The following is a 26,082-nucleotide window of genomic DNA, read 5'->3' on the forward strand; positions in this document are numbered from 1 at the left end:
ATACCTACTCTGAAAGAGCATGTATCCTGGTAGAGATGATGGTTCTACGTAGGTGGGTGAAGCATGTTCTAGGGGTACCCCCAAAAAGACAGAAGTACAACCAGACTAGACTATGGTACAAGAAGCATTCTGCAGCCTGAGCAAGCACCTGGGATTTCTCTTTTTCTTTTCTTTTTTCTTTTTTTTTTTTTTGAATTTTTAATTTTTTATTAATTTATTCATATTACATCTCTATGGTTATCCCATCCCTTGCATCCTCCCTTTCCTCCCTCCCTCACATTTTCCCCCTACTCCCCTCCCCTATGACTGTGACTGAGGGGGACTTCCTCCCCCTGTATATGCTCATAGGGTATCAAGTCTCTTCTTGGTAGCCTGCTAGCCTTCCTCTGAGTGCCACCAGGTCTCCCCATCCAGGGGACGTGGTCAAATATGGGATTTCTGTTAGAAGCATTATGGAGTCATTGGTGTACTCTATGTAGAAAAGATAAACACCTGGTGAGAAACTCTGGCTTAAGGAAACAAAGGACTTCAGAGACATGCATGCCTTGTTCATGGCCATAGATACCGTGCTCAGTGTCCTTTCCTCTCATCAGCACCCTCTCTAGCTGTTAGTCAAAGATGTCCCATAAACTCCTTAAACAATACAGTCTAATGCTATTGTTCTTAGCTACCCTCCAGAATTTGATGATGAGACCCCACTGCAGAAGATACCACAAACAAGCTATATATAGAACATGAGGAGATCAAGCTTCCTACCCAGGAAGCTTCCTCCCCCCAACCACACTGGCTAGCATTCAAAGTCCTGAGCAGAATGCGCTTCTTGGGGAGGGGGTCATCAATATTACCCAGCTGTGAACTCTGTGAACTACCATAATGATGGATATGACAAAATATGCCTATCAGTACAATTATTGCATAAGTGCTACAGGAGCAACCAATTGCTTTCTGATTGGATTTTAGGTCCATTCTATAGGAGGAAACATATACCTGGTCCTGTGCATCTAGTCGAGAACCAGTTGTCAGAAGTTCATAGACCCCAGGAGTGAACCTACTGCCTGTATTGTGTTAATGCACACAGTATCAAATTGTCGTCATACCCGTAGATGACTGCTGTTCTCAGACCTCATCAGGGAAGCTTCTTTGTACAGTGGATGGTAGGTACTGCATGAACTCCCAACTTATCAAAGTGCTCGGGAGAATAAGTGTCAATGGAGTGTTCACCCACAAGCAGGACATTATATCGTACCCCACCACCACAAGGCTTAGAGGACACCACCAAAGTGGACGTGGAAAGATTTGAAAAGGCAGAGAATGGGGAGAACCTGAGTTAAAGCAGTGTCTTCTGAGCATACAAGATCACTGCACTCATGAACCCACCACAGGTGCTATTGCCTAAATACCTGCACATGTCTGGTCAAGTCAACACTCTACCATGATGGAGGGGATGGTTTGTGCACATAACTTGGGAACTATTGGCAATTGATAGATGCTGAGAGACAGAGAGCTCATTCTCCTTATGGGTGTGGCCCCTGGTAGGCTGACCACTCTAGTGGAAGACCTTGTAGCCATTAGTATATGGGTTATTTTAGTAAAATTTTCATAGAAGACATGAAATTGGGAGGGAATGGAGAGGGGAGGGTAGGTTTGGTAAGAGTTGGGAAGGAGTATGATTTAAAAATACATTGTATAAAAGTCTCGATGAATTCATTAAAATGTTGTATATATTTTAAGTAGACAAAAAAAATGTGACCATTTTCTTAGTTCCTCTGAGAACACTTCCTCTTGCCTAGACTTTGGGACACTTATTTACCCATAAGGGTATTTAAGGAGCTTTAAGCCATGAACTGATTAGTGTTCATAAATTAGTTATTGATTTTACAAACCATTACTTTATTACCTCATCTGGTACCTAGAAAATAGAATATTCTCAATTTAAAACAAGTATTGATTGATTGCTGAGCTATCTTACCACATGTTTGGCTCTTTCCTCATCCTTTTGTTCAAATTTCCTAGTCTTCTCTTGCCCTGTGTCCACCACTATTATCTGATCTCCATCTTAGTGTAAGGGGTCTAGTCCTCTGACACCGTACTCTTCTATTTTCTTTAATAAAGCTAAGGTTTCTGAGGACCCCACTCTTCTCTCTTTCCCCAGAAAAACAGGCAGTACTGTGGCCAGCTTTACCTAATTCCCTGGTTAATCCAAGATGTGTAATGTATAGGAACCATGTGGTGTTCTCTCTCTCTCTCTCTCTCTCTCTCTCTCTCTCTCTCTCTCTCTCTCTCTCTCTCTCTCTCTCTCTCTCTCTCTCTCTCTCTCTCTCTCTCTCTCTCTCTCACTGTCTCTATCATTTATTTATCTATCTATCATCTATCTATCTCTCCCTCAATACCCCTTCTTTAGAAAATATGGCCTTTCAATCTCCATGGTTTTGTGTGTGTGTGTGTGTGTGTGTGTGTGTGTGTATGTGTGTGTGTGTGTGTATCCCATTGTCACTCTAGGTGCTGGGACCACAGTGGAACAGAACACAGATGGCTCTGCTTCCGTAGAAGAGGTGGATAGTAGACAACCAAATCAAAATACCAGCTACAAATTGTAATATTATGACAAGTGCTTCAATAGAAATAAGCAGCAGTTTGCAAGGAAATACGTAGGCTAGAATGAACAGAGCCAGGCCTTCTCTAAGCAAGACTGTAAAGGACAAAGGTGGATGTTAGAAGGGAAAGGAGGGAGAAGTAACAAGGCAGAGGGAACAAACCAGTCTGAAGGTAGAAAGTAGGACTGAGAGGTACACGGGGTTCCCTTCATCTGGAAGGGCGTGCTTATCTGACTGGACACACATACTTAATAAAGTCATCTCGAAAGACATCTCCTATAACTCTACCCTCAAGGAAGTGGACTGAACCATGCATGTGAGGAGGCACACCCCCAAGACTGCTTCTCCTCCATCCCACCCTTTGCAACTCCTGTCAGGATGCCTGTCCTCTCCCTTTGTGCTGGAATGTTGCCATACTGCTTTCCTTGAGCGCACTGCCAATGCTGCCTTCCAAAGCCTTGCTAGTAACACAAGTGCTCATTGACGACAATCTCGTATCTTTTGTGCTTCATGACATATTTCCCTAATTGTATCATCTGACGTTTTAACTGTCTTGAACTATGAAGAAGGACATGAGGCTTCCTAATCTATTTTGACTATAGAACTAGATAGATTTTTTTTTTAATTTTTTTCTTATGAATTTGGTTACTTTTAGATGAGAACTACTTGAGCGATAGCAGCGATCCAACGGAGAAAGAGAAAGGATACTTAACATGTAGAAATTACAAAAGAAGCAGAGTCTTTGGAAGACTAAAATAGGATGACACACGGAGTGCCCGGTAGGGACACCATCTGCTCCAAGGTCAAAGTGTGAACACTGGTACAGGTTTCCTCACATGCACCCCCAAGTCACTAGTTAGTGTTGTAAAACCTTAAATGAATTATTGAACCTGTGTTTCAATTTTCTTACCTAGAAAAAAATACAAGAACAATAATTTTGGCTCTTTGATGCTTTTATGAACACTTTAAAATCATATCGGGAGCTTTTAAACAAGGAAGAATAAAGTTACTTTTTTTTATTTATGAGGAAGAAGATAATAAATAAAATGTTATTTGGAGAGAAACATGAACTATTCAGTGAGTTTCTCTAATTTTTTAATTTTTTTTCTTCCCCCAATATGCATGCCTTTCCTCCTGCCCCTTTGTTTTCCTTCAGTCAATGGGTAGAATTTTTAATACTATGGTAAAGAGTTCTGCCATTGGGGCATTCTTGCTGGTCCCAACTCTAGAAGAAAGGGAATCAAGTTTTATTATCAACTATATTGTCATAAATTTTTGCAGTTTCTTTCTTTCTGTGGTTTCCATTTTTAAATTAATATACAACTAACAAGTTTCATTTGGAATTCTGGCACAGAGTTAATTCAGATTTGTCCTGCTCTCTCTCTCTTTCTCTCCCTCTCTCTCTCTCCTCTCTCTCACTCACTCTCTCTCTCTCTCTCTCCCCCCACCCCCCCATCATTCCAGGCACCCACTCATTTGTTCACTTCTACCCTCAATAATCTAATTCGTGCCGCACGTGTTCTAGTACTCTTCCACCCATCCATCCTTTTCCCTTAAGGCCTCTTTCCCTCTGTCATGCAGCCCTTTCTAATTTTATGATCTGTATGTGCACTTATTCCCACACATAGGAGAAATCAGAAGCTAAGATTTGCATGTAAGAAAAACCATAAAGTACCTGACTTTCTGAGCCTGGGTTACCTCACCATTATAGTTCCGTGAGGTTTCTTGAAATTTTCCTAATTTTATTCCTTTTGTTTCAGGATAGCAGCAGCATATCTCTGGAAGGCAGAGGCATTCAGAGAACATGAATAAAATGTGGCATACGAAAGAATCGTTAGAGGCAGCAGGTCAGTGAGTGCATTTAAGAGGACAGGTTCACCCATTCATCTAGCAGCGGGTGGCCATAAATATAAAACCCGAGGTCCGCCACAGAGTGTGATGTTTCTTCCGCAAAGCCATTGTTTCTGTGTCAGTCATGAAGAGAGCAGATGATTGGACTCACCAGGATGTCAGAAAATACTAAGTAGTGAAAGGAGCGAAATTATGTTTAAGGATGGAATTATATGGACTTAAGGTAGAAACAACAGGAAAAAAAGATATAACAGGGTTCATATGGATACAGAGAGCAGGCACAAAGCTTTGCAGCCTTGATGAGGGTAAACATTGATTCCGCTAGTGGTAGGTGTGGGGAAAACTTGCACCACAAGAGGCCACAGGGGAGGGAGCAATCAGAACTCGTCTTCCTCTGGTTTTGTTTGGTTTACTTTGGTTTTTGATACAAAGCCTTTCTATGACGTCTGGCAGCCCTTGTATTCTGCAGTCCAGGCTGGCTTCAATCTAATGGCAATCCTCCTGCCTCGGTCTCCCAAGGGCTGCAATTACCAGGAGTGTACCACTCTAAACACTTCCTCTGGTTCTCACAGATGGTCTCACTTCCTAAGATAGGACCTACAGGCCTGTCTCACATGCGGAGGAGAAGAGGTACGTAGAAAGAAGAAGGGATAGATAAAGCCGGAGGATAGGAGGGATATGAATGTCTCCATGAGATGGGGAGAAGATTACAGTCCCAGGAGGCAACATACAGGAAATGAGCCTCAGAGCGTCAAAGTGTGTGCGTTGGGGGGCGGGTGAGGAGATTGTGAGTGGATGCAGGTATGTGGGGGGGGTGATAGTGGGGGTGTGCGGGGGTGTGGGTGGGACTGTATTGGGGGGGTGTGGGGGTGTGTATGAAGAAAATGGTTGGTTACCTTACTACAGGCAACTGCAATAGTTTTCTCACTTCACTGAGTGCCCTAGCCTCTGCCTTCCTTACACAGCGTCTCTTGTGTTTCATGGTTACAACTCATGTCATCCTAACTTCATGAAACACTCTCAATTAATAAAATGTAAATGTATTCAGGTTGCTGTCTCATTTTACAAATATAATTTTCACATTGATGTTTAATTGCCTTAAAATCCTCGCGAGGTTAAAAGAAAACTATCTCTTAAGCATTAGTTATTAAATTACGTATCAGCAATCCATTTGTTTGCTACATTGATTTGAGCTTTCTGACACTTTTTATTTATTGTTTGAAAGCAAACTTTCAATTATCAAAGGACCAGACATGAGCTGGAAATTGCTCTCGATGTTGTAAGAAGCTGCTTGATGGTTTAAAGGTCCCAGTGTCCTGAGACAAAACGTGAGTGGAGCCCAATGTGGGCATCACCTGAAGGAAGCCTTTTCTTTAATGGGGACTTTAGCAAAACACAGAATCTAATTCTGGCCACTACATCATTGCTGCTTTGGCAAAAAAAAAAAAAGCAATGCGCTTGTTTCTCAGAGACCAGTGTACTGAATATGTTCTGTTACGTTCAGGCTGGAGATAAAGAACTACATTTGGCAGACATCCCAGGCCCAATCCTACTTTTTACAAAGGCACTGAACTTAAGGCTTTTGAGGGTGAAACAGTAGGAGGTACTATGGAAGCTTGTGTTTTACTGCCTCATAAATGCCTAAGGTCTAAGAAAAATGGTATTATGATCTATTGAGAATCTTGTGTGGCTGAGACACATTGCATATATGGATGTATGTATATATATATGTGTGTGTGTGTGTGTGTGTGTGTGTGTGTGTGTGTGTGTGTGTAACACTTCATGTATTATGAGTTCTGGTAAATATATATATATATATATATATATATATATATATATATATATATAATATACACATGCATCTATGTCTCTATTCAGATAAATAGTATCTGTATCTATTTAGGAAAGTAGGTGTGTAAATAGATAGTTGAATACATAGGTGATAGATAAATAGATATAAATATATCAATAGATCAGAGATATATAGATGATAGATATTAGATTGATAGATGACATATAGAGAGATAGAGGTATATAGATGATATATATTAGATAGATAGATAGATAGATAGATAGATAGATAGATAGATAGATGTATATCATTGGTAGATGGATAGATGGCAGATAACCAACAAATCTCTACTTTTAACACTTCTAAAAACCTTCTAATTTGTGTACTATATGTTCCAATTAAGAGATTAAGAAACAGAAGCAGCGGGCAAGATACATTTTTCAGGGAATTGAAAGTTGGCGGGGCTAAAGTTGGACCAGGCAGTCTTGTTGAGAAATAAACAACTTGGAGTTGATTTTATACTTAGTAATTGTGTAGTGTTGTGTTCACTGCTGAGATGTGTGAGATTTAAAGAGAGTGGATGTTTAATGTCCTGGGGACCCACCATGGATGGTCCCTCACTTGTCTGCCTGAGAACAATCTCACATAGGTCTGTGGCTGTGACTTCCTGGTGCAGAGAGATCATTGGAATATTCTGGTACCTTGGAAATGAGCCCATGGCAAGACCATATGACTAAATAAATTACAGACCTCTTTCTATTACATCCAACCAGATGAATATAACAATTTCATCTTGGTTGAGCCTCAAAATAGTCAAACAGACTCTAATGACCAGGTTTTTAAATGTTCTCACCCCTGTCCAGTTGAAATCAATAAATATGGTATTATGTATGGCTAATGCACAGCTTGCACTCCTAGAGTCTATTACTAAGTATAGTCTTTGTTGGTGCTGTTTGTTGGGGGTTGGTCTGGTGCTATGCATTCTAACACTAAGTTGCGAGCCTCCAAAATCTTATTGCAGCCCAGACAAGTACAACCCAAAGTTGTGTACTCTTTGCTTTACCTAATTTAAAGTTTGTTGTTTAATAAAAATAGCTAGAAGCCTGTAGCTGGGCAGAAGAGAAGGCAGAGGCTAGGTTCCCTGGCTTAGAGTCAGAGAGGGACCACGAAGCTGGACAATGAGAGAGAAAGCAGAAGGACAGTAGCAGGAGAGGAAGCCAGAGAGAAAGAAGTCACCATGGGGCAGTATAGACCATGTACACATGGCCGTAAGGCCAGATGGAACAGAAGCAGCCAAAGCAGAAAGAATTATGACAAGTAGCTTAGGGTGTGTAGCTGAGAACTAGCTTAGAGGGTTGCTTCCTGCCCAGTTATAGTGTTTTAAAGCTTTTATATAACCAAAAGGTCCCTGTCTGGACTTGGGAACTAGCTGGGGTAGGGAAGCCCTCTAGAGACTAATATCCCTTCCACAACAGCCGTCACTTTAGCTAGTAGTCCTTTACCCCTTCCTCCTCTATCTGATAAAATTTTACTAATATTTCAGAGCACTCAGTTGCAATCTCACCCATGTGTGGCAGTTTGAATAATAAATCCCCCTCATGGACTCACATATGTGAGCACTTGGTCTCAGCCGCAGTGCTCTTTGTGGCTGTAGTACAACCTTACTGTAGGAAGTGCATGACTACGGACAGGCTTTGAAATGTCATAGTCTCATCCCACTTCCAGTTTTCTCTCTCTGCTTCATGCTTGTGGTTGGTGAGCTCTCAGCTTCCGGCTTCGGCTTCCATACCCAATCTTGCTATCTTTCCTCCCAGGCGTGAAAAATTCTTATTCCTCTGGAACCTGGGGCCAAAGCAAACTTTGTCTGTTAGTTGCTCTTGTTCATGGTATTTCATCACAGTGGGGAAAGTAACAAATGAGTACAGAGTTATGTACTGCAGAGCGGCCATGTTGGTTTTTAGATGAATGTGGAAGTCTTTGGAACTGCAGCCAAGAAAAGCGGTTGAATGAATGGGGTAAGCAGAGGAAGAGCTTGGAAGGCAGTAGAGCGGATAGCAATGCAGACTGTGAAGGCAGGCTTGGCTCAAGGGATAGAAGTAAGCTCAACGTCACAAAGGAAGAGAGTACCGTGCCAAACAAAGTATCTGCATAAGGCAAAACCTTTTCTTGACTAAGAGAGTGTGCTCAGAAGGGCAAACACAATGATACAGAAGGTGCACTGGTTTTTATTTTAACACAATTGATGATGTGCTTTTTTACCCATTGTCTGGGGTCCAACCTCACAGTCTTTCAAAATTGGCAAGTTTTCAAAGAATCACCACAAAGAAAATGAAGTGGGAAGAGGCAAGGGAGCCATCACTGCTCCCAGGGGAAAGGGTCACTGGCCCAGACAGTCAGATTTCCTTGAATGCAGCAAGGGGACTTTGTGTAAGCAAAGGTTTTGCCAAGTGGGTGGGGCTAAAACACTTGCAAAAAAGTCTTACAAGGTGGAAGATCAAAAAATTTTTGATTCCTTATCTTAAGTACAAGTTTTATAATATTTCATAGAAAAGACACATTTAATATTCTCTACAGAACAATGTTAGCAATTTGGCTAAAGGCCAATTATGTGATATTTCAGCAAATAATATGACTGCCTTCTCCCCCTGTCCTAAGAATTTTCCTGGAGCTAAGTTTAAAAGAAGTGGGCTAATTTCTTTGGTGGAGAAAAGTTCAGTACAGCATAGCCTTGAGTCTACAACATGAGCAGGTCTGTAGGAGGAAAATAACAAGTTCAGCAAAAAGGACTGAAAGATATGTAGGTTGGAAGGGGCAAGTTCACCAGGAAGCTGGTGCCAAGGTGCATGGAGAAAGAAAGTCTACAGTTATTACAGAGATTAGAACAGGGCAGGGCAGGCCTTGTGCTCCACACTGGAAAAAGATGAAAGATACTCCAAAGGAAAGGCCCCACCTGCAAAGGCTTCCAATTTGTGAGAAGAGGCCTAAAGAGTTTGATGCTCCTCAAAAAATCTTATAGAGCTTTTACAAATGTGATTTAGGTTTCCTTTAGCATAGTCTTTTATCACAGCAGCAGACAAGTAACTAGTACACAGTGGGACTTTATTTATTTATTTTTTTGTTTTTCAACACATGACATTATATAGGCCAGGCTTGCCTTGAATTTTCTGTCTAGCCAAGAGTGACCTTGAACAGGTCCTTCAGATACGGAACTCTGAAGTTACTGGTTTGTGCTACCACACCTGCTTTAATCAGTGCTAGGGCCTGAAGGCAGGGCCTGCTGAGTGCTAGGCAAAACAACAGATGAGCTACATCCCAGCCCCTCAAAACTACCTTTGAATGCCTCTCACATGCAGATATTATTCTAGAGTTTTTGGGGGGGAGAGATGGGTTACAGAAGCAGATACAACCCTAAGCAAGTCGTAAGAAGGAAAAGGTTTTCTCAGCTTAGAGTTTCAGAAATTGTAATCCACAGTCAGTTGATCTACTGCTTGTGTGCCTGCGGTAAGGCACCACACATAGTCTGGTGGGACAGAGATAAACACTTCTTAGTGGTTAAGAAAGAGAGAGAGAGAGGCAGGGTGGGTTTGTACCACAGTATTCCCTTAAGGGCAAAGCCCTAATGGTCCAACTTCTTGTCATTATGGCCAACAACCTACGTTCTACAACTTCCTATGGGATCAATTTGTGACCCAACCCTTGAAACTTTAGGTAACTCAACACAAGCCTTTGGGTAAAACTCCTGGTTCAAGCACAGCAGCAAAGTACAGCATTTGCCAAAGAAATAATAATTCAGCCAAGGTCAAAACAAAAACAAAAACAAAACAAAAAAACAAAAAAACAAAAAATGAATGAGCTAACTCATTGAAAGAGGGCTTCAAGAATTGATGTTCCTCAACTATTTGTGGTGTAAAGTCTTAAAGAACTCTTAAATCAAAAATATCATAAATTAAAATTTGTTACCTCATCTCCTGAGCATTTCCTAAGCAACATTATACAGTGAAGTGTCAGATGGACCCCTCTTCTTCCTTGAAGTGAGGAAGGAAGAAATACAGCCATTTTAGACATTAGACATTAATCAAAGAGATTCTCATATTCCAGGAAAGATGTGAGGTTTGAATAATAAGAACCGAGGGTAGGGTAAGGTAGGCTACAGAAAGCCTATGCTGAAGGAAGGGGGTGGGATGGAAGGAGGGAGAGACAGAGAGACAGAGACAGAAAGAGACAAAGAGAGAAAGAGACAGAGGCGAGAAAGGGAGAGGGAGGGGGTAAGGGGGAGAGAGAAAGGCAGATAGATAATGGAGAGGGAAAAAGAGAGAGAAAAGAGGAGAGTGGAAAGAAGGGAGGGAGAGTGGGAGATTACAAAATTAAAAGTTTGAAAGATCAAGAAATGGAAACTGTCCCACAGCAACTCCAGCTGTGGACAGCAACAGACTCTTCAGAAGCAGAGGCAACTGTCCCCTTTAAGACACAAGAAGGCTATGCTGTGACCCCTGTCACCTTCTCCATGATCCTGTGTAGCAAATCTAGAGATATTCTGAGACAATGGTGTAGCAAGGGAAATAATTTCACAGTTGTTGTGCTTTGGTTTCAGGTTTGCAAAAATGTTTTCTCTAGCCCTAGCACCTTTCCCACAACCAAGGTCTTGATGAATCCAGCAGGTTAGGATGAATGCACCTCATGGGCTTCAGTGTCAGAAAGCTCCATATCCAATCCAGAGAGCGGCAGTGCATTACCCTGAGTCCTTAGCCAACTGGTTTTCAGGTGTGATATCTTTAAAAATTGCATTCTTGGAGCCTCAGTCACTTTGTTAAAAATGAAAATTCTATTGCATCCAGCAGGCAGAATTATGAGATTTCGTAATCAGAGCATGTGCTGTGCTGGAAGGGGCCTCCATAACCAGTACATATTATAATGGAGCAGTGATAATGGTGGCGTGGCCTGGGGTGAGCAGGTAATCGATCTCTCTCATTCTCGCTATCTTCCTCTCTGTTTTCTGTCAAGGTTGGGATCAACTCCACAGCCTTGCCTGTGCCAAACAAGTGATCTATCAGTAAGATGCATCCTAGTCCTAACCTCTAAGACAGTAATTACATTTTAAATGAGGGACAGTGTGCCATGTGGCAACTCTAGTGAATGACTGTTGCATCAATTGTTGGGAGTTGTTACGGCAACAGAATTTAGCCATCAGTCCCTCCAAGGATCTCAGCCGCAGAGAACAGTTCTTCTGGTTACACCATTCTCTTTGTCACATCCAGTGACTTAACAACAAATAAACTATGGAGGCTTGACTATTTATTTTGATGTGGATGACATCTATTGTCATGATATCCACTGGGAGTAAATTAAGGCTTTTTCTGCGCTGTGTTATAGCTCAAGTTCTTCTTCTGTTCCTTTCTTTCTACCAGTTTTGGGCCCAAAGATGATTCTTCATAAGCATTCTGCCTTCCAAACGCCATTTCAAGTCAGCTTCCCAAGTAACCCAACGTGTGACACAGAACTTTACAGAAGAAGGATGGCCAGGGTAAAGAGGAAATACATAACATTTAACATAGTTTCCATATAACATGACACCTCCTTTTTCCTTCTGCAGAACAGTGACACAACCCAAGTCTCATATGACTCCCAGCACATCCAATCTCTTCTACAGAAAACATGTTATAATTCTCCAAATCAAAATGGTACCTAGAGCAGCTCCAACCTATTATATTTCAGTTCCAGGTAGTGTTTGGTATTTAATCCAAGATAAGGAGGCCAGAGGCTCAACTGGTTTGATGAAATCTCCTTATTCCCATCTTAGGCATGAGGGAACAGATTAAGGTCAAGATCATGTGTCTCTATAAGAAATCTCTTCCGTGCGACAGAAATAGACTTTCTGCTTCCTTCCCCCAGATCCCTCACTCTTCAGACTGAGTACATAGTTCATCTGCCAACCCAGTGGCTGCTCTCCTAGGAGCCATGGTTAATGGCATTAGGCAAGTGCTAATAATTTGCATAGAGACTACCAAGGTCTTTTGCAAAGTAAAGAAATGCACATTGTTAAACCGTTACTATAACATTGACTGCAACCATGAAAACAATTTTACAGCAGATTGAACACACTTAGTGAAAGAAGTCCAGGGCAAAAGCAATTTCAACATTAAATTAGAGTTTAGGCAGCAGCAAGCAAAGAGCAAGCAAACAAAGGCCAGGTACTGCGTCCCAACTAGCCTCAAGGGACCCCTTTTCCTGTAGTGGTGAAAGCTCTAGTAAGCTAAACTACAGCATGAGGACAAAGCAGGGGAAGATAAGACAAAGAAGTCAGAGGGAAAACAGGGCATGTCAAATGTGTACAAACTTCTGGAGAATTTGTATTCAACCAGAAGAAAATAGTGGTATGAGGGGAAATAGATAAAGACTGCTCTAATGGTTGGTGACAACTGGTCTTGCCATAACTGGTCATAATCAGGCATGAAAAAATGGCAGCCATTACAGAAGGAGGAAAATAGTTGTAATTACCAATAAAAGCTTCCTAGCTGTATCTTGATTCTTTCTCAAGCCAGGTTTGGTTTGTTCACTGCCTTACTCACACTGGAGTGAACCCTCATCTTCTGAGACCTCTATCAAGCCCCGCTGTTCTACAGTGCTGACAGTCACTATGCTGGGCTGAAGGTGCCTATGGACCCAACACTGATAATCAAGATTTCATATGTGTGGCCTGCAGAGTGATATATATATATATATATTAAGGCAAAGGGCACTTGAGAGTCCAGGGAAGCTGGATGGGACAGTAAAAGAGATTAACCCTGCTAGCACTTCAGAGATCGTGGTCCTTATTCTTCATATCCTACCTCCTCATCTTCAAGAGAACAAGTCTAGATAGCTTAAATTAATTCAGTTAGTACTATGTGGTTACAGCATGTACACACACATACACACACAGAGAGAGGGGGGAGGGAGGGAGGGAGAGAGAAAGGGAGACCAGTATAGATGATTTTAGAAAATTGCATGAACGTGGTAAAGACAAATGTCACCTAATTTTGTATTATGCCAATAGATTAAAAAAAAAACTGTGCTCTCTGCCATTCTTCCATCAGTGTAGTCCCTAGTAATAACATTCACTATCTCCCAATCAGAGAATAAAATGATCTGACCAATAGAGAAAGGGGAAGTAGGGGCTGATGACCAAGGAGAATGGGGTGCATCAAGAAGTGCACTTGTGGTTAAGGATAGGGTATTGGATAATAAGCCTTCACACTGTGAAACCTCTGCGGTCCCCTCTGCATACCTGTCAGCTACTGTCTCCCACACCCTGTGTGGCCTGTAGCAACCTATGCACTTCACCCGCTGAGAGAGGCAGCACTATGGCTTGCAAACAAACAGGGCTCCAAAAGTCAGGATTGTGTTCACCTGCACAGCAAGCAAATGGAAGCACCCACTTAAGTGACTTAATTAAACCCAATAAGATGGACTCTTTCCAAAAGCATTAAAAAATTCTGGAGGTGAGAAGACATTAGTCATGCACTAAGATGCTATCAAGACTAATGCTACTATTCTGCTGGCATTTCCTTCATGCTCTCAGCTTCATGGCCATAAAATAGCTACTGTAGCTTCAAAACATTATATCCAGAATCAGGATGGGAAGCCGACATGGCAGTATCTGTTTTAAAGTGCTTCTTTGTTCAGAAAGACAAATCCATCCCAGGAGTCTCTAAAGTAACATTTTTTATTGACCTGAACTACATCACATAGCCACCCCTAGTGATCAGTTTGATAGGAAAACGCATGTTGAGTTTTTCATCCTTTACACTGGGGAACTAAGGAAAAATTAGCATTGGTCACACCTCTGGTGTGAGGCAGCAGATAGATACAGGATGCATGTGTATGAATATTAACCTGTCTCCTTCCTATGAATGCTGTTTTATCCTTCACATAAATCCCGCTTACAACACGACTATAGGCTTTTTGCACATGTGTCCTTGGCTCTTCAGAAACAGATGTGTGGAACAGAATGCTTCCTTGCTCTTTTCTATACTCATCTGCTCTACTTCCTTGCATAAAGAGTCTATGGTTTAAAGGGAACTTCGCCACCTTGGCAGATAATCGGGCTAGATTCCAGACTCATTCTCATCATGTGTTTCTGAGTATTTTCCCTCTAGACTTTGAAGTCAGGTTGGAGCAGTTTAACCCAGAGTCTTTTTCTCCCCTAAACTTCCATGATACACTTGAAAGTGATTGGGGGCTTCATGTGAGTTCTTATTTGGATTAATTCACATTCTGTTATACAGAACCATTGCTTACATCTCAAGTACTTACAGATGAAAATTACCTTAAAAATGTACATTATTTTATTTGTGCCTTGTGACACCCACAATGCCATGGGCAGAGTAAGAATAATCTTAGAATAAAAGTTGGGCACGTAACCAAGTTCCGAGTGCCTTCAAATAACAAAGGTGATTCCAGCAGCAATAAATAGCCCAATATTCTAAAGGTATGTAGATCACAAGACAATGGCCTACATCTTGCATATTGCACTCTTGAAATCTATTTCTTTTGATTCCCTCCCCATCCTTCTCCATCCAAGTCCTGTAACCACAATTATTTTTATTAGTTCTTTGAGGATTTCATACAGCTTGATTTGATCGTATTCTACCCTTTCTCAACCCTTACCCAATTCATTCCGCTACACGCACCCAACATTTTTTTGTTCTATTTAATCTTTCATATCTAAATTATGTCATCTAAGTAGTCTTGAATGTGTCATCGTCTACAGAAGAGCAGTTGATTTATGAGGGTCTGAGAGAAAGCTGATTCTGAAAGCTGAGAATAGCCCCATGGCTAAGGGTGATGGAATTTAGTCCAGCTTGGGTTTACACGGGTTACATACATGCTGCCGCAGTGGCTATGACTTCATATGTGCAGCTTCACTGCTGTGTCCAGAAGACAATGTTTCCATATAGCTGTACACTCGGGATCTGACTTTTTTTTTTTTTTTTTTTTTTTTTTTTTTTTTTTGGCCCTCTGCCACAATGAACCTTGCTGGGATTGTATGTACGTTGACTTTAAGACTGAACATTCTTCAGTTTCTTATTCTCTGCACCTTGGCCAGTTGTGAGTCACTATCTTCTGCTTGGCATAGTGGCTCACATCTTTCATCCCAGCGCTTGAAAGGCAGAGGCAGGTGGGCCTCTGAGTTCAAGGCCAGCCCGGTCTACAGGGCGAGTTCCATTATAGTCATGGCTACACAGAGAAGCCCTATCTTGGAACAAAAAAAAAATCTCTATTTACTATTAATAAAAGCTTCTCAGATGAAGAATGAGAGATGTATAAATTTATAGGTGTAACAATAAGTCATTGGAAGTCAGCTTAATACTATCTCCATTTACAAGCATAATAGTAACAGATTCTCCCATAGGGCCTATGGCTTGTCTAGCCATATGTTCTTAGCCCTGTAATGGTTATAGTAACAGCTGGTTGGAGCCTCACTTCCCTGCTTCTTGTCTGCCTCCAGACAATGACTCAGTTCAAGGAATGAGCGTTCCAGCTAATGGGTAAAACATCACAGACTAGAGAAATCTGAGCTGTAAAAGGGGTTTATAAGCATGCCATCCCATTGCTCTATCTATTTCTTATCAGCTGTTGTTTTACCTGGGTTTTAGCAATAAAACACCGCAATCCAGAAGGAGCCCAAATGAAACAGGCCGAGCTTTATATGGTTAAAATGTGCAACTTAAGCCAGGTCCTAGGGTCTACTGCTTTCATTGAGTTCCCAGCCCTCAGGAAGCAATGGGGGCTAAAAAAAAAAAACACCACATGTAAGTCTATCTCTAGGGATCTGGCACCTTCTGGCCTCTGCAGGTACCTGTGCTCACAGCCACATATATTCACACAGGCATATAAGCATATACATTAAAAAGGGAGGCCATAAATGGAAATTCGGTCAAAATCCTGGTACTCATATCTGGGGAAATGGCTTTTTCCATTTGTTAATTTGTGGGAAGGGATGAGCCATCAAGAACAGAGCTGACACTGAGAGTACCTGGGGAAGCAAATTGGCAGAAGGAAAGGGAAGGCACTCTTCAAGTCCCTCCTGTCACCACAGCCCCTGTGCAGGGCTAATCAAGAGGTACATGAGGTAGAAGAAAAGCATTCAGACACCCCAAAATAATGGCTTTCCTTGAGTCACTGCCAGGTCACACCTGATATTCTTCCTATCTTTCCCAACCCCAAGTCTACTTATGTTATCTCACTTGTGTGTTTCTCTACTAAAGAACAGATCTTAGATGTGGCAAAGGAGACTGTGAACTGGCAAGACAGTTCCTCTCCTTGGTAACATGAGCAGCTGGTCTGGTACACAGAGGACATTCTGACAAGCCTGCCACACTCAGGGGAGAGGTGGATGGAAATTGGACCTACCAGCTGAATAAGCTATGGGAAGGGTTAGGTGAGGAGAGCTGCAGGAAGGCCAGAAGCTTCTCAGTAATTAGATGAGAAGAGAGAGAAGCCTCTGCTGTTGTCTACTGACCTTTAGACATAAACCCTCAGGCTCCACCTATGTGGCCGGCCTTGAGAGGGAAAAGGTATTCGCTGTGGGTAGTTGCAAGATCTGGGTCATACTAGGTGGTAGCCAGGACAGTGATCCCTCCAGGGTCTGAACTCCACTGTTGTTTCAAATGTCTATTCCTGTGTGCTACCTGTTCAAAGACTTCCCAGCGCTGAGTGACAGCTGTCTGCATCTCTGTACAGCCAAGGTCAGCTGTGATGGGCAGTTCAGAAGTGCTGCCACTTGGACAGGCTCTAGGACAATAAAGGAGACATGTAGAGGGGTCCAGATATGAGCTGCAGCATCCGTCATGTGCCACTTTGCTAGGCACTTAGAGGAGGAGGCAGGAGAAATTTTCTATCATTCTGTCCCTTAGATTATTTTAAACTGTGGAATATTTCAGGGAAGGTGAGACAGAAAATCAAGTCTTGTGTGAAGGCAGTACTCTAAAATTCAGTTGAAATTCAAGATGAACAAAAAGACTTTCCTTTTTAGTTGCATTTTTTAATTTGTATTTTTATGTTCTGGGTATGGAAACTAAGTATGGCCTTATGCATGACAGCCAAGGGCTCTACAACTGAGCCATGCCCCAGCTCTTCTCTAGCTTGAGTAAACTTATACCCACAAGAAAGAAAGTCAAAGTAGAATGAAACAGAGAGAGAGAGAGAGAGAGAGAGAGAGAGAGAGAGAGAGAGAGAGAGAGAGAATGCTATAATAATGCTTTGTGAAAAAATATTCCAAAATCAGGGACCACTGAACATTTGGAGACAAATAAACCCTTTGACAGTGAGTCTCAGAGAAACTAGCCTATCAGACTCTGCTTCTGGCTATGCAGCAGAGTTGATAGAGTTGGAAAGTGCCCAGGTACTTAGGCTAGTTCACTGAGACTTCTATTTTACAATCCAATGCACAACGTTCGCTGAGAAGCTCTTTTTCATGAGGAGTGAAAAGGTAGGGTTAGTCTGTTAAGAGCCAAGAGGAAGAAGAACACTCGGAGTGTGTCTTCACTCACATGCCATGAGTCCTTGTGTGCCCATAGGTTGACCATCGGCTCATTGAGTCTTTCTTAAGTGTATGATAGCTGTATGTCAGCTTCCGATGTTGCTCCAGTTTCTTTTTAAATATATTTTAATTGAAGGAGAACTACATTCATAGAAAGATGGGAAACTCCCATCTTCTCCCTCATCCTCTCCCATGTCTCCTCCCCCTAACCTTTTGCACACTTCCTCCATTTTCAAGTTGACAGCCCTTTTATATTACTGTTTGATAATTATTGTTTTGTATGTGACTGTGTGCACAAATATAGAAGCACAGCCTGCTGAGTTCATTTTTATTGCTTGTGTGGATAGGGTTAAGGGATTGACCTTACAGAATTGGGCAACCAATAAGAGGGCTCACCCCTGGGAGAAGCTAATTACCCTCTCCTTGTAGTCATTTGGGGGTGGAACCTCACAAAAACTGTCCCTTCGTCTTTAACATGTCTATTGATATTGCCATTATTGTAATCTTGTTTATGCAACAGTTTCTAGGAGAGACTGGTTCATAGCAGACGTCCTGGTATTCTGGACCTTACAGTCTTTCTATGCCTTCTTCCACCATGATCTCTGAAACACTGATGAGGGAGGTGTGTGCGATACAGAGCTACGCACTGCGTCATGGCTTCCCACAATCCTTTGACTTCTATACTGTGTCCAGTTATGGTTTTCTGTGATGGTCTCTGTTTGGTGTAATGATAGGATTTTCATTTTAATTTGAGTTAGTAAAAAACATTTATCTGTGGGTATTGGGATGAGCTAGATATTCATCCTGAGTGAGATAACTCAGACCTAGAAAGACACACATGGTATATGCTCACTAATAAGTGGATGTTAGGCCAACATAGATGTCCTCTGAGATACTCTACCCAGCAGGGGATTGGACAGATGCTGGGACTCACAGCTGGACTTTGGGCGGGATGCAGAGAGCGGTATGGAGGAATGCAGAGATGGAAGGATATAGAGGATTCAGGAACCCCACAAGAAGACCATCAGGACCTAGGGAGCAAACTATTTTACAACCAAGGACAATGCATGCAGAGAACCTAGATCCCCTGTTCAGGTATAACCAATGAACAGCTAATTCTCTTTGGCTGTGGGGGGAGTGAGGACTGCCTCTGACGGGCTCTCTGGATGAGACCTGATAAGCTGTGGCCAAAGGTGGGGGAGGAGAGGCCCCCCCCATCAGAAGTCTAGGGGAGAGGAATGTGGCAGAAGAGGGAGAGAGGGTGTGAACAGGAAGATGTCAGCAAGGGAATAACAATCAGGATGTAATCTGAATAAATCATAATAAATAAAAAAATGAAAAGAAAAAAGGATGAGATTTAGAATGCAGTAAGGAAGTATTCTCAGCTAGCAAATTGATAGTAGAATTTTTTGAAATCTCCACATCCTTACTAGTTTTGAGAAGCTGACTTTATTTCTAGTATCACATTCATAATTTTAGTATCATGTGTCTTCCTGTTGAGTGGGCATTAAGGCAAATTAAACAACTTTTGGTTACCAATGGCATGGAGTGTCCTGTAAATAGCTTTCCAGGCTGGTCTGTCATGGTTCATAGATATTGAAGCTGGGTAGAGCTGCTTTCCTCCCTTGAAAGACTTCAAGGGAGCTAAATTAATAAAAACAATATGGAACTAACACAGAAACAGACATGTAGACTGATAGAATAAAATAAAAGGCCTGAACAAGAGAACTTATAAGTGCTGCCCTTTGATATTTGACAGAGGCAAAAATAATACACTGTAGAAGAAAAATTCATCTTCAGCAAATAGTGCTGGGAAAACTGGATGATCCCATGCAGAGGAAGAAATTAAAACCTTATCTATCACTGTGTAGAAAATAGTTCCAAGTGAATCATAGACCTCAATTTGAAACCTGAAACACTAAAACTGCCAGAATAAAACATGGCCAGTACTCTACAAAAACACTTTCTGAACAGGATCCCAATTGCCCAGGAAATAAGGCCAAAAGTGGACAACTGGGATATCATAAAACTAAAAAGCTTCTGTACAGCTAAGGAAATACTCAGGCACGTGAAGAAGACAACCTCAGAATAGGGGAGGATATTTGCCAGCTATGCATCTGACAGATGATTGTTTCTAGAATATGCAAAGAACTTTAAAAAAAAAACAAAGTCAAGTAAAGAAACTACATGATTAAGGAATGGGCTGGGGGACCCAAGCAGAGAGGTCACCATAGAAGAAATAAAGATGGCGAAGAAATACCTCAGGTGGCACATGCTTTTAATCCCAGCACTCAGGAGGCAGAGACAGGCGTACTGCTGTGAGTTCGAGGCCAGCCTGGTCTACAAAGTGAGTCCAGGACAGCCAAGGCTACACAGAGAGACTCTGTCTCGAAAAACCAAAAAAAAGAAAAAGAAAAAGAAAAAGAAAAAAGTGTTCATCCTCCTTAGCACTTAGAGAAATGCAAATTTTAATTTAATTTCATCTCACTCCAGTCACAATGGCTGAGATCAAAACAACTGACAACAAATTCAGGAGAGATGGAGAAAGAGGAACCCTCCTCCACTGTTGGTAGGAATGAAAACGGGTGCAGCCCATCTAGAAACAAGTAGAGAGAATCCCTATGGAATCTCAAAATAAACCCACCATAATGACCCTGGTGTACCACGACTTGGCGTATGCCCAAAGGACTTGACATCCTTCCTCAGAGATACCTTCTCAACCATGTTCATGGACGCCCTATTCACAAGGCTGGGCAATGAAAATGCAGTGCATCAAGTCAATGGAGTACTGTCCAGCTGTAAAGAAAAATGAAATAAATAGAATGTGGATAAAGTGGAAGGACCTAATAAAGATTATTTTGAGTGAAGTAACCAAGACCCAAAGAGACAAATGCTACATATTCTCTCTCATCTGCGGTTCCTGCCTCCAAATCTTCAGATGTGAGTATCCGGCTCGGGATTTCCACAGTAACTAGGGACATAGAAAGGGATTGGAGGGGGAGCTGAGATGAGAGAGAAATAGTAAGATGAAGTGGGGAGTGGACAAATAGGGCGGGGACTCCAACTGAGGAGGAAGGAAGGAGGTCAGTACAGGAATTGTAAAAAATATTGTTTAATAAAGCCTTGAGGATCCAGATTATTTTATATTTTTTGCCAAAAATTTTATACTACAGTACACACACACACACACACACACACACACACACACACACACACACACACATACACACAAACACACACACACACACACAAACACACAGCTACTTGAGCTAAAAATGCACCCCATATGAACTACAGACTAACAGAAACCCAGTACCATGCACAGGAAATTTCCTTTTGAATGGTTGGTCGGGGTAGCTCAAGGGGCTACCAAGGCAGGGTAGATTGTAGACGGAATCCTTGGCTATCTGTCAGGGTTTGAGGGTCGACCCCATTGCTGAGGACACTGTCCTCTTAGAACACAGTCTCAATGATTCAGGCCAGATCTGACCTGAGAGCCTCAGTCCTCTGCTCTAACTCGTCGGTCCAGAAATAATCTGCAGCTTAGAATTTCTCGTCTTTGCTTCAAGTCAGTCTCTAAGTGAGAACTTCCGCTTTCCCTGTTCATCTCGTCTATGACTCGTGATTCTTCTCCCTCCTTCCCCATCCCATCCTATCCAGGCCTTCTCCTCCTTTCTCCCTCACCTCTCCCATTTCTGCTTTCTCCTCTTTTCTTTCTCCCTCACTCTACCTGTCAGTTCTCCTCTTCTGTCTTGTGATTTGCGTGTTTGCAGCCTTGTTTCCTGGGCTTCTCCTTGGGTCATGTCTTACCTTTGGTTACTCTCTCTCTCTCTTAGGCTCGGTGTTGTCTGTGAGGCTAATGAGGAAAACTGTCAGAGCTTGAAGTGCATCAAGGGGAGAGAAAGGTTAGAGATGAAATTCAAGACGAAGATTCTGTCAGAACCTTCTGGGATTCTCCACGCTGACGGATTCATTATTTTGTGAGATGACAACTGATTGTGTCTGAAGGCATTTCTGAGTGATTTAGATCAGGCCCAGCCCCTGGCAGCAAACACTATCCCAGGCAGCATCATGGAAGGAAACAATTAAGCCATGCCACTGGTAATTACCCAACCCGCCACTGCATCTGCGTCACAAAGGCTAACATCAGGTAAAGCTGGTCACTTAGCAGCAGGCTGCTCATATATTAGCTCATATTAGCTTACGTGTTATATGAATTTTGATTATTGCATATGCTCATCAAAACCGTGTTAAGCCATGACATGTCCAAGTCCAGGAAGTTCTTGGTTTTTGAAGCTATTTCTATCTTGACTAGCAACCAGTACTCTAAGTTTTGCTTGCTCCACTTTGAATAAGTAGAAAGAAGCAAGGGCTATGTTCCTTACTGTTCAGCTCATTTCTCTGTGATTAAATGCTTCAGAGACACAGCCATGTTCTTTACATGTTAGTAGTTTATTCCTTTTTGTTAATCAGTAATATTCTGATACTGGAGTATACCACAATTTGACTATTTGTCCTTCAGCTGAACATTTGGATTATTATAAACTGTTAAACTTCTGTAAATAGTTCGCCGTGATTCTTTGTTGTGAACATTTAGAAGTAAGATTTTTGTTTTCTAAATACTTAGAATCACTTAGTCGTATGAATGCTTGACTTCATGAGACGTTTTCAGGTATTTGACAAAATGGAAGTTTTGGGGTGGGGGATTGCTCACTGGCCAAAGCACTTGCCATAGAACAAGCATGCAGGCCAGAATTTGGAGCCGTAGTCCCTCCCTGAAATGTCTGGTGTTCCTGGGGAGCCCATACAAAATCCTAGCACTCAGGAGACAGAAACTGAGTCTCTGGAGCAATCTGGCTAGCATGGCTCTAGGGTCTGTGAGAGAACTGCCTCAATAGAATAGATAAGGTGAGGTGATTTTGAAAATAATCCAAAGCTCACCTCTGGACTCCACACATACATACACACAAAGACATGCACCCATGCATCCACACACATATAAACATGCATGTGCACCTGAATGCACAACACAAACACACACACACACACACACACACACACACACACACACACACACACACACACACACTTTACATCCCTCAGCTACATATGGAAGTTCTTCTTATCTCCTCATACTTGGTACCATTATCAAGGCCTCTTTATTTCAATGATTTATCACTTTCTTAGAGTTGGCTCCTCATCAGCGTTTTTCTAAAGAATTATTCCAGTAAATCATGATGTTTATCATTATTGGATTTCCTTCTGAATATTCATGCATTTTAGCTTGTGAACTGTTTGAATATTTGCCCACTTTAATTGATATTTTTTCATCTGTTTGTTGTGAGGAATGAGTCTCACATATGAATATACTCATTGCCATTGGCTTATTTTTAGTAATGCATTTGAAAGCAGATATAGTTTGTAGAATAAAGTCTACATTTATATTTTGGTTTTGTGATCATTGTGTCTTTTCTAATAAATGTTTTCTTAACTCTAGGGTCACAAGTACATTATATCTTATTTTGGAGGACTTATAAATGCCATATCTGTGTCTATATCTAATGGCCTTCTCATCCAGGACCTTACACACACACCCCCATGATAGGACATTGTTTTATTTGCCACCCTGGGAAGGCAACTCCCCATCAACTGCAGCCATCCACAGAGCAGGAGGGAGAAGGAGGATATAAGGCTCTGGAAACCTTTCAGAGAACCGAGACTCCTCCAATACCAAAACAGTGGGTGCAAATCACCATGCATCTGCAGGCAACAAAATTATTTTGCACACTGTTGAAATGTGGACCCATAACACTACACATTTTTTCAAAGCTGCAGGACATTACAACACTCCAGTGTCTACAAGGCTTTAAACAACTGAAAGGAAAGAGACAAATGCCCCCCACATAATGATTCTAAATCACTTACATGATATTTTAAGCCCTTAAGTGGGGGTGGGGCCTCTCCACAATCTAAAATGTTTCTAGCAAAGAGTCAAGTATAGAAAGGGAGAATGAGTAGCTCTGAACTGTGGAAACCTGTCACGACCTCATCTTGGTGACAAACGCCACTGGAGGCAAAGTCATCCAAGCCAATGGAGGGTGACAAGCCATTGCAGGTAAGTGAGTGTAAGGAGGCACAATGACTGACGGCTGTGTGGAAAGTGGGATGGGATTCTGTAACTGAAATAGTGGCAAAAACTAAGAAAATTTGAAAAAGTACAGATTTTAACTAATAATAATGTTTTGGTATTGATCCACTAGTTTTGATAAAGTTATGAAACCTATGTGGTGTGCCGGCGCTTTAAAAACTAATATGGAAATTATCTGTATCTTTGCAACTTTTACACAAGTCTTGATGCTATTTTAAAATTTATTGCTTCTTTTGAAAGTAAAATTATATGCAACTTCTCCTAAGAATACTACTTACCAGTGAAAAAGATACAAATTTCAGTCAAAACGACAAAATTTAGCCTAACCATATTAGGCAAAAAGACAGAAACAGAGACAAAAGTTTACACTGCCTGATCCCCTCTGCATTGCAAAGCCCAGGTGAGTCAAAGCTACAAACGCCAGCGTGAGGTCTGCGGTCACACTTACCTGAAGCAAGTCAAGTCACTGTGCCAGGCAATTACCCAGTCTGTGCAACGTTTCCCTTCAGAGCAAGAACACAAATTGAGGGAGGGCACGGCTTCTCTACAGCCTGAGTGATTATGAGCTTTTCTTACTTTCTGCAAAACCGGAAACTCCAATGACAAGTCAGCAACAAGCACACATTTTTAACATGTGCTCCGTAGAGAGCTCATAAGTGTGACCTTGGAGGAGGCCTCTTGGCACACACATAATTAATTGTTCAGCTCTGTAGATAGAGGTAACGTTGGTCCTCCCTTACCTCAGTCACAGACACCTCCCATGCCCAGCAAGTCACTAACCAGCTTCCTGAAAAACAACCAAGCCAACCAAGGACAACATATGCAGTAAACCTAGAACCCTATCCAGATCTAGCCAATGGACACCACATCCTCCACAATTGTGTGGAGAGCAGGAACTGACTTAGACATGAACTCTGATGTCCCCTATTTGACCACTTCCCCTTGGTGGGGAGACCTGGTGACACTCAGAGGAAGAGTAAGCAGGCTACCAGGATGAGACCTGATAGGCTGTGATCTTATAGTGGGGGACTAGATCCCCTCCTGTCACAGACCTAGGGGAGGGGAATAGGATAAAAGAGGGACAGAGGGGGAACAGGAAGATACAAGTGAGGGGATAACAAGTGAGATGTAATCTGAATAAATTACTTAAATAAAATTTTTTTAAAAACCCAAAGGCTTAGAGAGGATGAGAGTGGGTTATATACACAGATCAAGAAAACCTCAGGAGAGTTGACAAGAACCGTGGGAATGGGAAGAGAGACGGTGCCTCTTCCTTCACTTAAACAGGTGACTCAGAGCAGAGGCTTCATGGAGTAGTACACCGATGAAGCGGTAAGAGGCAGAAACGGTGGCTTCTAGTCTCCAAATGACCTAGACACCCCTGAACCTGCCACCACATTTGTCCAGCACATGCCAGAGACCTTAGGTTGTGGCACCACCCTGGAGGTTGTTATAGCCTGTTTGTACTCAGTTCCTGGGTCATGTGATGGTAATATTAGGAAGAGAACAAACATCTTTCCTCACCTCAGGTGAGTGATGTCAGCCCTGGGACCCCAGGAAAGTGCTCCAGCCCTGAGTGAGCCTGGTCAGCCAAGAGGCGGGAATAGACTTGACGGCCTGACCTTGGCAGATGGCTCTGCGCCCACCCCTTTCAAAACACCGCTTAGGGACTGCAGGCTGTATCAGCGCAGAGCAAGGGAACTCACAGAACATGCAAATAAGGTAACGATATCCGCTGACATGGAAAGAATAGCAATATTATCTTAATGGCTCTGAAATAAAATACAATCACGGGAGGAAATTTACCCTGAAATCATCACCAGCCTTGTGGAGAAGCATTCACCTTCCTGCTAGGATCCTGCTCACTTTCTTCCCTCTGCAGTGTGTGTGTGTGCAATCCCTGTGTCTAAGCTGTTCATGGCCAACTAACTACTCCTGAAGCCACCTCAGGACACCTGCCAGCCCCTGGCCCTGACATTTCACTGTGGCCATTTTGCTCTTGGACTAAATAAAGCCTTGGGGCCCATAGAAATGCAGGCGCTACTGTTATGATTGCAGCTGCTCGCTGCGTGACTGCCTCGGGTGAACACCTTTTCCCTAACAGCTCAGTTGGCACCAGACAAGACGCTCACCTTCAGCACACTCTGGGCTCCACAAGTGGCTTCAGTTGCAGCAA

At 42.2% G+C, this 26,082-nt stretch overlaps 1 long non-coding RNA gene across 1 annotated transcript in view; it reads right to left on the reverse strand.

The window, feature by feature from the left end:
• Positions 1–3,728: 3,728 nt before the first annotated feature.
• Positions 3,729–26,082, reverse strand: part of LOC311598025 — a 75,702-nt gene continuing 53,348 nt past the window's right edge. The window contains exons 4-5 of the long non-coding RNA XR_014779440.1: positions 4,270–4,372; positions 3,729–3,819 (exon numbers count right to left, since the gene is read on the reverse strand). This is a non-coding gene — a long non-coding RNA (uncharacterized lncRNA). The remainder of the gene's footprint in view (positions 3,820–4,269; positions 4,373–26,082) is intronic.

Source organism: Acomys minous, assembly GCF_964271855.1.
Source record: "Acomys minous genome assembly, chromosome: 5".
NCBI classification, from domain to species: domain Eukaryota; kingdom Metazoa; phylum Chordata; class Mammalia; order Rodentia; family Muridae; genus Acomys; species Acomys minous.